At 38.7% G+C, this 14,791-nt stretch overlaps 1 protein-coding gene across 5 annotated transcripts in view; it reads left to right on the forward strand.

Moving 5' to 3' along the window:
* The window catches only part of ZFAND6 (zinc finger AN1-type containing 6), a 64,921-nt gene that overhangs the window by 17,040 nt on the left and 33,090 nt on the right, over window positions 1-14,791 (forward strand). For 2 of the 5 annotated variants that reach the window (XM_055326140.1, XM_055326139.1), the window contains exon 2: window positions 14,046-14,206. The exons of the other annotated variants lie outside the window; for them this stretch is intronic. The gene's annotated coding sequence lies outside the window, so the exon portion shown is untranslated. The remainder of the gene's footprint in view (window positions 1-14,045; window positions 14,207-14,791) is intronic. 5 annotated transcript variants of the gene reach the window in all.

A 14,791-nucleotide genomic window follows, 5' to 3' on the forward strand; every position in this document is an offset into this window, starting at 1 on the left:
TTTCTTAATTTTCTTTTACAAAAATTTCTGACATGGATATGGTGCAGATAAAATGGTGGTGTACTGAGCACTGTGCTTTCTTCTTTATTATTTTTAACCTTCTAGCCCTGTGAACTCCTGGTAGTGGTACCCACATTGACAGATATTCCGCAGATTTCTTGAGCACCTACTAGGTGCTTTGGCAGGAACTTATGATATCTTGGGGAAACCTATCCAGAAGGATTAAAATGTTTGGAGATATAAGGGGAAAAGACATCAGGTTTGTTTGTTTTTATAGATTTTATGTATTCATGAGAGGCAGAGACACAGGCAGAGGGAGAAGCAGGCTCCCAGCAAGCAGCCTGATGTGGGACTCAATCCCAGGACCCCAGGATCATGACCTGAGCTAAAAGTAGATGCTCAACCACTGAGCCACCCAGGCGCCCCAAGACCTCAGGTTTTAATAAGAGCAGAGAGTGAGAGAAGACTTTATAGAGGAGAAAGTACTTATACTAAGATTAAGAAGATACTAAAAGTTACCCAGATTGAATAAAAGGGATGGAATAGGGTGGGTCTTGTAGCTGGAGAGTAAAGCACTTACAAGATAATGATTAACAGCATAGATGTGGGGAGCTTCAAGACCCTCTTAAGAAAGAATGACAGGAGAACGAGGCTGGATAGGCAGGCCAGCAGAGTCTATTCTCTTAGTGATGGAAAGCCATTGGGTTATTGATCTGGGGAGTGGTCTGACCAGGTAGGTATATTTGCTTGAGTATTTACTTTGGCAGTAGAGTGGCAGCAGAAGGGGTTCAAAGTTACCTTGCTGGTAAGAATCAACAGCAGTTTGAATTGAGGTCACTCTGCCTTTCTTTAAATCTATTTAAGCATAGACCATTTAAGATACCTGGTGCTCAGGTTCATTGGTTAGTAATGTGGGCAGGGGAAGTGAGTATAGTACACAGGTAGTTACTGAAAATAAGCTCAGAAGACAAGAGATTAGGTGAGATTTATCATGAGATCTGTCTAATGATTGAAGTGTGACTGGCCAAAAGTGGAAAGATGTGGACTTAAACCAGGTATAATTGCATAAAAGGGTGAGATCTGAAGGATCAAGGACCTAACTACTAATTTCCATTTGAAAGAGAGATCAAAATTGACTAGCAAGTTAGTAAGCCAAGTTGGCAAAGTGAGTGATAGTTCCTTGAAAGAAATTACTGTCAGGCAGAGGTATTTTTTTGGAACAAGTTCTCAAGCAGTGTTGAATTTTGAAGTAAACCGTTGAGGGTGTTTACACTATTAGCCTGCACACTTGCTGGCTATTAGACTCTGAGGACACACAGATAAATGAGACATGCTGGCCTAGCACCTGAGGACCACATCATGATCCTCTTGCATCTTTGACCTTCAAAATGCCTCCTAGGCTGCAGCTAAACTTGGTGAAGAATTTTGAGGTCATTTAATTCCTGCCATGCCCACTTTATTCTTATGCCAAGTACGGTGTACTCTATTTTGTGCTCTACAGCTCTTTTCTAGAGGGAACAAGATCCTTAACTCCTCACAGAATATTTCTTTGTCACCTGCCCCTAACTGCAACTTTTCTCTTCCCAGAAGCCACCACTCTACTGTGAAATTGTACTTTCTACTTGAAATTGGTGGCAGCTGATGCCATACTCCACACCAAGAAGTTAAAAGGGATGTGAGGTCTGTGTTTTCTAGCTCCATTTGTTATTTGCAGATCATTATTACTCTTCCAGGCAAAAACCTAGTGATCTATCATAGCTTTTTTCCTATTCATTATTTTCTCTACATCATTTTCATGTTTATTGAGGATTTGGCACCTGATTTAAGTTCTGCTTCATCCCACTCAGCCATCCATGTGACTTTCTACTTCTGTGAATGAAGAGATTTTGGATTTTTTTTTTTTTTTATTCCTGTATCCTCAGAGCCTATAACAGTGGCTGGCACATAAGAAATACTTAATTCTTATTGAATAAATAAATTAAATTTTTAAAACTTGGTGACTTGTGTATCCATAGAGCTTTAGCAACCCACTCCAAAGACCAATCCTTACACCTTATTGCTTGAGGCAGTTACACCTCTGAAATTGTTTTCCACCTGTGGAAGTGTAATACATGTTAATTATTAAAAATTTTTAAAATGAATAGACCAAAAAAAAATTCACTTACAGTCTAGCTACCTAGGGATGAAAGTGGATATTGCTTTTATATCTTTCTAGGCTTTTTTTCCTATGCACATGCAAATGTATTTTTTTTAGGTTTTTGAGAAATCACAGTTTCATAATGTGAGATCTTTCCATGTGATTATTCTTTATTAAAACATGAATGTGTGCTGCGTGCTAAGGTGATGTGTCAGTTGTATAGGAGGTTAAAGGAAACAGGCTGTGCAGTAGAGCTGCTTATGGGAGTCTGGTAGGCAAGGGCATCATGGCTGATGGCTGCACAGCGCTCTGTCACACAAAGCACCATAGTTTGTGTAACCACCAGATACTCTTTTTACTTTGGGACTGATTATTTTATTGTTAGACATAGTGCCACGATAATTATGTCCTTAGGGTAAATTCAAAGAAGTGGGAGTTTTGGTTCGAAGACTATATGCGCTTTTAACTTGTTTTAGAGAAAAGTTATACTACTTTATATTCTCACCAGAAAGGTGAGCTAGTCTGTGTAAAAGCTAGTTTATCTGTACCCACACCGGAAGGAATGTGAGGTTTTTTTTAATGATCTCTGTATTATGTAAAATTCACCCATTTAGTAAGAGTTCAATTCAGTAATTTTATTTTTTAAAGATTTTATTTATTCATAGAGACACAGAGAGAGAGAGGCAGAGACACAGGCAGAAGGAGAAGCAGGCTCCATGCAGAGAGCCTGACGTGGGACTTGATCCAGGGTCTCCAGGATCTCGCCTTGGGCTGCAGGTGGTACTAAACTGCTGCGCCACCGGGGCTGCCCCAATTCAGTAATTTTAAATAAATTTACAAAGTTATGTGTTTATTACCAGACTCCACTTAGAACATTTCTGTCATTCTGAAAAGATCCCTCAAGCCTGTTTATAAACAGGTCTCATTCCCCAGCCCCAGTCCTGGGTAATCAATATATCTGGTCACTTTCCCTTGTAGACTTGTTCTTTCTGAACATTTAAATGGAATATATATTAATGTGGTCTTTTGAGTTTGGCTACTGTCACCAGCATGTCTTTGAGGTGCATCCATGTTGTAACACCTGTCATTAGCTTGGTCCTTTTTTCTTTATTTTTTATTGTGGTAAAATACACATAAAAATAAACCATTTAAATCATTTTTAAGTGTAGAGTTGATTGGTATTAAATGCATGTACACTAATGTGCAGCCATTACTGCTGACCATCTCCAGAACTTGTCTTGAAACTGTACCCATTAAACAGGAACTCCCCATCCCTGCTGCCCAGTAATTCCTAGTATTTGTGTCTCTGTGAATTTGCCTATTTGAAGTTCTCTCTGTTGTTGTTTTACAGTAAGCTCTACACCAGTGTGGGGCTTGAACTCATGACCCCAAGATTAAGAGTCTCATGCTCAAAAAAAAAAAAAAAAAGAGTCTCATGCTCTACCAACTGAGCATGGTGCACCTGAGGTTCTTTGTAAAAGTGAAATCAAACAGAATTTGTCCTTTTGTGTCTGGCTTATTTCACTTAGTATGAGAATTTCACTCCTACTAAAGACTAATATTCCATTGTGAGTATATATATATATATATATATATATATATATATATATATATATATATATATCTTACTCTGTTTCACCATTCATCTATCTGCAGACATTCAGGGTCTTTCTACCTTTTGGCCGTTTTGAGTAGTGCTGCTGTAAACTCTGGGGGAGAAGTAACTGTTCCAGTTCCTGTTTTCACATCTTTGGTAATATGCCCAGAAGTGGAGTTGGTGGATCATATGGTCATTCTCCATTTAGCTTTCTGAGGAACCACCAAACTTTTCTGTAGAAGCTCTACCATTTTACATTTTCACCACCATTGTGCAAGGGTTCCAATTTTTCCACATTCTCACCAATACTTGCCTTTTTGAAATTAGCTATCCAGGTGGTATGAAGTGGTATCTCATTGTGGTGGTGATTTGCATTTTCTAATGATTGCTTAGATGTTGAGCATCTTTTCATGTGCTTCTTGGTCATATATTAGTATGTCTTCTTTGGGGATATGTCTGTCCAAGTTCTTTGCCCCATTTTTGGATTGGGTTGGGTTTTTTGTTTTTGAGTTGTAGTTCTCCGTACTTTCTGGATACCTATCTGACGATAGCATTTGCACAATTTTCTCCCATTCTGCAGGTTGCCATTTTACTCTGTTGATTGTGTCCTTTGGATAGAATTTTTAAATTTTGATAATGTCCAAATTATGTTTTGTTACCTGTGCTTTTGGTGTCATATCCAAGAAATCTTTGCTAAATCCAACATCCAGTCTTCCACGGTATGTTTTCTTCTAGGAGTTTTATAGTTTATATGTTTAGGTGTTTTGTTCATTTTCAGGTCATTTTTGTACATAGTATAAAGTAAGGGGCAAACTTCATTCCTTTGCATATGGAGATCCAGTTTTCCCACCACTGGCTTTTGAAAAGACTGCCCTTTCTGCCATTGAATGGTCTTGGCTTGTTAGTATTCATTATGTAGATATATACCGCATGTTACTACTCCGCTTACCAGGAGCGGACATTTGGGTTGTTTCCAGCTTTTGGGCTAGTCTTAATGCCACTGTGAATATTCAGGTGGAAGTTTTTGGGTGGCATACATTTTTGTTTCTCTTGGATAGAAACCTAGAAGTGGAATTACTAGATCATACAATAACTGCAAGTTTAACTTTATAAGAAATGGCAAACTGTTTTCCTAAGTTCCCACAATCTTTTACATTCCCAGTGGCAATGTGTGAAAATTTGTTTTCTCTTCACCATCACTAACACGTGGTAGTCAGTCTTTTTTAAGTGTAGCTACTCTAGTAGATAATAAGTGGTATCTCATTGTGGGGGGAATTTAAATTTCTTAAACAACTGCACACAACTCCTAACATTGAATGCTAGTGTAGGTCTTTCTGCTGGAACCTCCTGTTGTTCTGCTGTCCTCCTCCTTTTCCCACCACTTAGTCTGAAGCTTTATAACCCCCGATCTCAGTATGACTCTTGTTTCCTTCTCCCTCCCTTGTAGCTGCAGATACCTCTTCAGTAACTTTGAGTTTCTCATCTTGGACCAGGTCAACCATTTATATACTCTACTTCTAAACCTAAGCAGTTAATGCTACCAGAGAAGGTCACATACTTTTTGTTTTGATACTGCTGTGAGTTTCTGTAACTTTTTATGTTGATTTAATTTCAAACTTAATGTAGAAGTTGCATGAATAGTGTAAGGAACTCCTGTTTCTTTTTCCCAGATTCTGAATTGTTCTGCTTTGTCCCATTTGCATATCATATTTTTTTTCTTTCTGTTTCTCTATAAGTATATGTGTATACAAATATATGCATATTTTTTCCTGAATCACTGCTGTAAGCTGGAAACTTACTCAGGTTGCATAGCTATTGAATGGTAAAGCAGGGATTTGAATCCAGATCAAGTGTCTGTATGCATGCGTGCACCTGTATATGTACCTCTTTAGTATCTGGCACATACTTTTGGTACTCAGGAAATGCCTCTTGAATTGACTAGAGACCACAGTTCACCTGTCAGAATCTGTATCACATCTCTTCTTGAGGTTTCAGCATGTATAGGTGCTTGGGCTTTGGAGTCAGACTCTCTGGGTTCAGATCCTTGCTTTCCTGCTTAGTAGTGGTTTGTCTCGATCAGTTTCCATCATCTCACTAAGGCTCAGTTTCCTCATCTTTAGAATGGAGGAGACACAGGTCCCTACTTGGAAGGAACGTTATGAAGATTAGAGGAGACAACACAGGTATAGCATTTGTCATGGACATTATCGCTTATGCTTGTGGCTCGTCCTGCTCCTCTGATGTAGCTACTAGCTTGTCTTATTTTGGAGACACTTGCTCTGTGCTCCTACTTTAGAGCTGTGAGACTGAAGCTTCCTTCATAAAAAGACAGATACCAGGGGCAGCCCGGGTGTGATCCTGGGCAGGGGCAGCGGTTTAGCGCCGCCGTCAGCCCAGGGTGTGATCCTGGAGATCGAGTCCCATGTCAGGCTCCCTGCATGGAGCCTGCTTCTCCCTCTGCCTGTGTCTCTGCCTCTCTCTCTCTCTCTCTCTGTGTGTGTGTGTTCTCTCATGAATAAATAAAATCTTAAAAAAGTATATTAAAAAAAAAAATACCAGGTGTGGAGATTTTGAGATCTGGTTCCAGGAGCCATGCTGCCTTTGGGTGTTCCAGTTTTTGAATATTTTTAATTGCCCTTCTAAGCGAATGGAGTATTTCAGAAATACCATACCTTTTAGGGTCCATAAAATTCAGGGTCACGTTTGGAAGCAGTACAGAAATTTGAGGTAGACTAACATGTCTGCCCTGTCCTCCAACCCTCTCAAAGGTACGTGTATTTTCCAGCAAACTGTTCTATCATGTTGTTAGATCACACATCCTAGGTTTTTCTTCAAAAGATAAGGTCTCCTTAGGTGTGATCCCATTTGGCAAGTAGGAGGAAGAGAAAGTCATAAAGCAAAAACTTCCAAAGTAGGATTTCATTGATCTTGTCTTTTTAGTCAGCGGAATAGTAACCTATGAGGTGATGGGGTTGTTTTGTTTTGTTATTTAAATATATATATATTTTTAAAAAGTGAATGAGGTAAGGGGGTGCGTGTGAAACTAGAGACTTGAGGGTAGGTGAGAGCATAGGGGCATCTCTGAGGAGTCTGGATGTTTAATTGCTGGTCTATGTATGACTGAACTCTAAGCCATATTTTATTATTCTAATGATTTAGATAGTTTTCTTGGAATAATTAAATATCTTTTTGTAGGAAACAGTTCTTAGCACCTCTTATCTAATTATTTTCACCAAATGAGTTTCATTTAGGCAAAAATTTTAGTGTGATTTTTTTTTTATAATGCTGTCTTAATTTTTTATAATGCTGTCCTTTGTTAGGCCTGGGTTCTTCAACAGTTAGAAGAGACAACCAAGTTTTTAGTAATGCCCATAGTACAGAGAGCGCAGGCAGCAAAGATAGTGACTGAGTTTCTGTAAGGTGGGGGCCACAGCTGAGCGTTTCCAAATGATCATAATCCCAACAGATCTGACTATTTTATAATTTATGTTTGCCTAGTCAGAATATGGAATATGAATGACATTCCATCTTTTTTGCTAGAAACCTTCAGTGCATTGTTGTTGGTTTCAGAAATTTAGAAAAAGCAGGAAAAGAAGCTACATTAACTATAGCTATTCTCTACAAAATGTGAACATCTTGGAATAATTTTTTTTAAAGATTTTATTTATTCATTCATGAGAGAGACCGAGAGAGAGGCAGAGACTAGGCAGAGAGAGTAGCAGGCTTCATGCAGGGAGGCTGATGTTGGGACTCAAATCCGGGACTCCAGGATCATGCCCAGGACTGAAGGCAGGTGCTCAACCACTGAGCCACCCAGGTGTCCCACATCTTGGAATAATTTAAGCACAGTAGATGTATTGTAGCTTTGTTCTGTGAAGTCATACATTTATTTGTGTACATGTCACATGTGTTACCTATTCTATAAAAGGATAAAACCCAGGAAAAGCTTATGAAAGTCTTAGTTCTCTCTGAAAAATAGGCCCCTCGGTGAAGAAGTACTTGACTTGTGTTAGTATACGAGGGTAGCATTGACCATGTTCTTGTGTTAATTGGTACTCACCCCCAAAATAATTGAGGCAGAGAGAGTGGAGCCAGGGATTCTGACTCTCCAAACTAGTGTTTCTTTGCCTCCAGCTGCCACAGCTTTTCCACCATACATGCCAGTCTGAGGAGTGAGGTCAACGAGGACTGGTTTTGTAATTTGGATAATATAAAGATGAGCTAAGTGTATCTCTTAAGATTTCAAGAAGTATATATCATATACATGCTTTAAATGTGTGACATGCTGAAAATGATAATTCCTTAAACTTAAAAATAATTTTGAAAAAGTAAAGTGCTTATTCAGTGCTTGCTACAAGGAGGCTTTCAAAAAGTAATGTTTTTTTCAGTTCTTCTGTTTACATGCACTGTTTTGCCCGATAAACTTTTCTGTTTGCACTTTGAGCTCTTTTTTGTAGGTAGGAGTGGGATTGGTGAGCAGGGGGAAGATCTAAATTTTCTTTATACAAATCTTCATTTTTCAAACAACTTTCAGGTTTCTTTCCGGGTCAGATGGCTTGTGCTGTATCCATCCCTTTGCCTTCAGCCTGTTGGCTTTTCCTCCCTTTAGTCATTCATCTTCCAGCCCTTCTCTCACTCACCGTGATTGTAAATGGATTGTGGTTCAGGGTTACACTTGTCTTGTGTTTCACTGAAGACAGAATTTGTGTTCTATTTCTTGTCCTCCTTGTTACTGCATGGGTATGAGAGAAACTGTTTTATTCTGTAATCCTGAAATTGGAAGTCTGTGCTCATTTCCTGTTCTATCACGGTGCCTTCAGTGCCTTTCCAGCATTTCAGAGGAAAGCATATAAAATGGACCATAATCACTCTGGGAGTAGAACACTGTATTAGTTCAGGACCTACCATCTTGAAAAATTCTTCCTGTGTACTTGAACCCCCGTCTCCTCCAAGTTTTACTAAAAATTTTTGCCTCAAGTTCTGAGCAGCAGATGTCTACTAATACCATTCTTATTGTAGTTATGTCCATTACTGAAGAGTGGAGGGAACCACTTGTTCCCTACCAGCTACTTTGGTTACTTACAGACCATGTTTGCTTTTGTCCAGCCAACAAAAAGCACTTCCTACCAGGGATCCCCACTTCCTAAAATTTTAAATAGTGGTTCTCCAGAGTTTGTAGTGAGAAACCATTGTTTTTTGACATTACTCTTGAGATGCATCCTTTCACCTAATTTTAGTTGGCCGAAATTATTCCAAAGTTACAATGTGGTAATTTGAAACTTGTTTTCATTTCAGCTGTAAATATGTATTTTACTGTGTTTTTACTGTGTTTTGTGCTAAAATAATATTTCCCAGTATGTATCTAAAGTAGTGGTTCTCAGACTTGAATCTAAGAATTCCTCGGAAGCTTGTTAGAATGCTAATCCTTGGTATCCATCTCCAGAAACTGATTTAAGTAGGTGTGGGTTAGGACCTAGAAATTTGTGATTTTCTGCTGTTAATCCATGTGTTTGAGAAACACTGATGTAAAGGTTATATAGGGAAACTGTGTTCAGAGGTTGGGTTAGGAGAACTCTTTAACTCTTTCTTGAAATTTTGTTTTTTGTTTGTTTTAAAGACATATATTTAAGAGACAGGGAGCACAAGCAGGGGGTGGGGGGGGCAGGGGAGGGCAGAAGGAGAGGGAGAAGCCGACTCTCTACTGAGCAGGGAGTCTGACTGGGGGGGCTTAATCAGAGGACCGGGGGATGGTGACCTGAGCTGAAGCAGATGCTTCACCGACTGAGCCACCCAGGTGCCCCTCTCTTGGAATTTTGAATCCTACTCTCCTTGGTCTTTGCTTTCGGCTGGCTTAAAGCTAACTCCTTGTGTCTGTTACAATCTTGGCAGTGTTAGGTAAGATAGATTTAGAAGCAAAGAATGCCTGAAAACTTGCTTCCTGCCCTCCCAGATATGTATGTATACATATAAATGTCCATACGGATACACAACCCGTATTTCTTTTTTTTTTTTCTTAAGATTGATTGATTTATTTGGGGGGGGGGGAGTGTGGAGGAGAATCTCAAGCCGACTTTGCACTGAGGTTGGAGCCTGACATGGGGCTTGATCTCAAGACCCCAAGATCACAACCCAAGCTAAAACCAAGATTCAGATGCTCAATAACTGTGCCACCCATGTGCCCCTCACATCCCATATTTCTTAAATTAAGGATTTTCGGTCCAAAATTGACTTAAATTTTAAGTTTGAGTTAGCTTTCTTTTACAAGGTGGATTATTATGATTCTTGTATTGAAAGGGCATCAACCTGCAGCATTCAAAGATTGGAGTTTGAATTGAGATCGGAGGAAAATTTGGAAAGCTAGTGCATAGATCCAATGGGGCAAAGGATTTGATAATGTGCTGCCTGAGAAAATGGCAGCGAACACAGGATTCAGGTCAGGATAAACAGCCTTTGCCTTGTTTTGCAATTAAGCATTCTGTAAGGGCCTATAAAGTGCCTTCTTTAGACAAGATAGTTTGCTGTTGGGTTACAGAGATTAATCTGCTAGAGAGCCTGCCTGAAAGAAGGCCACAGCTCTGTAACAGAGTTGATCTGGAATTAGCTAAAGTACAGTAAACAGTGGGCCACAGGATGCTCATACCTGTTGGAGGGGATCTTGAGTATAGGAGACTACAATCATCCTTTCTTCCCAGTTCATCTTTGTTCAGCCTTGACTTTCTAATATTGCTGGATATCTATCCCTCCAATTCCTGCCTTCTTTGTTAGTACACATAGTGCTATCATTCTGCTCCTTTCCAAAGTGAATTGTTTGTGAGATTTTTCCTAATAGAGAGACTATTGTTCTGTGCCTCTTGAAGAGGGGGAAAAAAACAGTATGGTTATAACTTGCAAATAGTTATACTGTAGTCAGAGCTGTGCTCTTACAGCTGTTAGTCTTACAGAGACCCTTATAACCATAGGTGAGCTGGAGTACAGGAGAAGGCTAAATTGAACTGAAAACAGGGAGGGGAAAATAGGCCAAGGCACTGGGGAGGAAGATGGAGCTGGGTGTTAGTAGCCTTTCTTATGCTTGCTTCGTATTCTTCCTCACTGTTTTCTCTCTTTTTTCCTCCCTCTTTATTTTATGGCTTCATGGCACTGAAATGTTGTGTATTACCCATTTGGGGGCCAGCTTCTCAGTGATTAACATTCTGTTAGCTTGTCTTTTCCAGGTGCTCTGTAGTGAATGTGTGCTCTCTCGGCTTTTTATTGGCATTATTGAGTTTTGTTTGGGGAGGGATGTTTGTTTTACTATTTTCCTTGCATCTTGTTGATCACTCATCTCCTGTTTTGGTTCTGCTTTGCTGCCTGGCATAAGCAGAAATTTACCTGGAGTTTTTAGCAAGGTGGCACCCTTCTGCATTCCCCAGTTGAAGAAGAGCAGTTGGCCAGTGGGAGAGGTCTGCCTCTCTGACTGCTGTGTGGTTTGGGGGAGGTTGCAGCAGGGTAACAAGGTTGGGAGGACCCACATGTGCCCTTGACTCAGATCCACGGAGTCATACCTTATCATCAGTGTGGAATGGCCTGTGTCGTCATTCAGCACTTTTTAAGTCATCCATCCACATAGGTTAATCAAAGAGGACTTCAGGTTGCTGTTGGATAGGAGTTTGAATATATGGAGATCAGATTGGATAATGGTCCACTTGTTCGGTATTCAGAATCCTTAGAACATCAGCTTCAAATATTTATTTTTCTCAGGTTTTATTTTGAAATCATTTCACAATTATAGAAAGTTACATTGATAGTATAAATAATTCCCATATAAAAAAAATAATTCCCATACACCGCTTAGCAAGATTCACCTACTGTTAATCCTTTGCCACATTCACTCTCATTCTCTCTTGTATTTTTTTCTGAACTGTGTGACAGCAAGTTTGTGCATCCTGTCCGTTTACCATGTAATGCTTACACATTTTCTGATAAGGCCATTCTTGTATTTTCAAAGACAGTTCACTTATCAAATAAAGGAAACTTAACACTGATCTAATAGAATTCTCTAAAACAGTCCACTTTTGGATTTCTCTCTTTTTCCCATCATGTCCTTCCTTCATTAATTTTTCTCCAGTCCAGGATCCAGCCCAGAATCACCTGCTGCATTTAGTTACTATACTGCTTTATTTTCCCTGAGTCAGGAGCACTTCTTTCACCTTTCCTTGTCTTGTAGGACATAGACATTGTTTGAAGAGTGACCATTTATTTACAGAATCCTCTCAATCTAGGTTTGTCTGATATGTCCTTGTGATTAAATCCAGGAGCTGTAGTGTTGGCAGGGATGCTCCACTAGTGACGTGTGCTTCTCAGTGCATCACATCAGGAGGCAACATGCCCATCTGTCCCATTATCAGTGATATTAATTTTTTATCTTTTAGTTAATGCGGTATCTGCCAGATTCTTCCATTTAAAGGATTGTTATTTTTCATTTTGTAATAAGCAATGTGTGGAGAGGTAACTTTGAGACTCGGTATATACTGTTACCTGTCAAACCTGCATCTGCAAAGACTTTCAATGTGCTTTGGTCATTTTGGCTAAATCAGTTTTTACTGTGGTAGTTGAGGTTCAAATACTGAATTGCACAGACTCAGTAATATAGGAGGGAGTCTATTCCAGCTTTTGGATTCCCTAGAATCAGAAAGTGTCCTGTGTTGAACTGGAATTTGTCTTCTGAGACTTCCACACATTGTTTCAAATTCTGTACTTTAGCACCACCTGAGATAAGCCTGCTCTTTTCCTGCTCTGTAACAGCCCTTCAAAACGCATTGCTTTCTGTCTCTTCCCTAGGTTACTTCCATTTCTCACAGTCATTTCTTGTGAGAGATGGGTTTCCTGAATTTGTAGCCATCCTGTTGGTTACCTGATGGCATTCATTCATTAGCACCATCCCTTCTCATGGGGAGCCATATCCAGGTACCTGTTCTAGGTGTGGTTGATTAGGACACTGGACTGCTGTTGCACCACATTAATCTAGATTGATGCTCGAAGCACCAGGCTTTGGAGACAAATAAATCTGGATTCAAGGCCTATCTCTGTCACTTATTGGCTCTGTGATCTTAAACAGGTTTCTAGCATCTCCAGACTCTTCAGCTCCATAATCTGTAAGGGGTTAGTAATAATTGTACCCACCCTTTATGGTGGAATGAGGATTAAGTGTGCATGTAACATTTTCAGGATGGGGCCTATTACACTGTAATCACTCATTAAATGTTATTGTTATCATTCAGAAAGTGTGCTTCTGTTTTACAGCCCAAGATATGGTACCATTTATTTGTTAGCTATTGTGTTTTACTGTAGGCTTATTTAAACCTAAGGCGACACTCAAGAAGTTTGAGTTCTGCAGCACAGGGGAGACTCTTGGACAAATACTTCAACTCGTGTGAAAGTTACTCCATCGAGTTATAGCTTTTATGAGGCTTGAATTATTTCTTAAATCATTTATATGCACAGTATAAGTAAAATATAAACAATTTTCTTTTATAGTAAATACGCAGTAGCTTATTTCAGTGATAAGTAATACTTTAAAAATGCTCAGTGAAATTTGAGTATTGGCATGTTACTTCTCATATTTCTAAACCATGTTGCTATTATAATTAGTAAGTTTACTCTGTGAAGTACTAAATCATCTAAAATTTTTTGTAGAAAATTTGAGGCCCATGTTATACGTGTAGGTGGGAAGTAGTTAACCAGGGTATTCTAGGACACTTTGATTGAATGCAGTTCTGTTTTCCAGGCAAGCCTTCTAATACTTGATAAACCTGTAACAATAGTGCTACTATAGAAATTTGAATCTGTGGGTAAATGTACTGTAAACTTTCATAGTAGATGTCCGAAACCGAGCTCTTACCTCTATCAAAACAGGACCAGGGATCTCATTCTCTCTACCCCGGAGTGTCCCAAGGATACTGAAGTCATCCTCTTTGACTGTAAAATTTTTTTTTAGTTGCTGGCTGTTTGTGCTAAATAAATTAACTAAACTTTAGAAAAGCAAAAAAGTATACCTAGTTTTGCTTATTTTGGGTATAGATGGTATATAAAAAGTAATTCTTGCTCACCTGGCCTGGGGCCAGGTGAAGAAAAATTTATATGGTGAAGTTACATGTTGCTATATTATACATTGGTGTCAAATACCAAATAAAATGTTTTTATTACTTAATTTTACTTCAACAAGCCTTTTTATGTAGCTATAATAGTGAAAACACTTTAAAAATTTTAGACAATTAAAATGTACACAGTCAATTTTAACTGTCTCAACTCTGTTTCATGTTAAATGTGTTACAGGAATGAATCTGAAGTCTGCTGCAGTAAAACACTGAAGGCTTTACAATGTTTTCTTGCATAAAACTCAAACTTTAAGTAGCTGCTTATGAGGCTAGGAAAGGCAGGAGGCTAATGTGTGTCTCAAGATACAGGACAGCTGTTTGCCCATCAACCTCAACTGTGTGAGTAGACTTAACCTGTAGCCCTAGGTCATTGGGAGTAGTAACTAAATTTTTTAAATCTAAAGTGTTTGACGATATACTTGAGTCAGCATGATGACACATTTTTTTTTAGAGTCTGCTTTTTTTCTGGTGGGTAGGATACTGAGGGTGGAGTGGGTGGTAGATTTTTATTTATAAAATATTTTTGAGAAAAACAATATTAAGTATCAGTGATCATGCATCTTTTTTCAGATATATTTTAAGCATGGGAATTTGTATTAACTGATCTTATTAGAGTGAAGCAAAAGGTTTTAATTCTTAAGATTGCAGCTTTTACAGTTGATTTCATAGCATTTTTATATTAATATTTTTACCAAACAACCATAAAAATGTATTTTGGGAATACAGTGTTCTGTATTAATATAGGAAATTGCTCTTAGGAATAATTTCATAATTTAAATTACAATTAAATTGCTTAATTTTTAAATAGTTCTGTTTAACCAGAGAAAGCATATACTTCCAAATAAATAAATTCTTGTCTAAATGCAGTTTGGAAGTCTTTTCAACTTACCAACTTTGTGTTTTAAAGGTGCTTTGATAATATAA

This window comes from Nyctereutes procyonoides, unplaced genomic scaffold, assembly GCF_905146905.1.
Source record: "Nyctereutes procyonoides isolate TBG_1078 unplaced genomic scaffold, NYPRO_anot_genome, whole genome shotgun sequence".
NCBI lineage: Eukaryota > Metazoa > Chordata > Mammalia > Carnivora > Canidae > Nyctereutes > Nyctereutes procyonoides.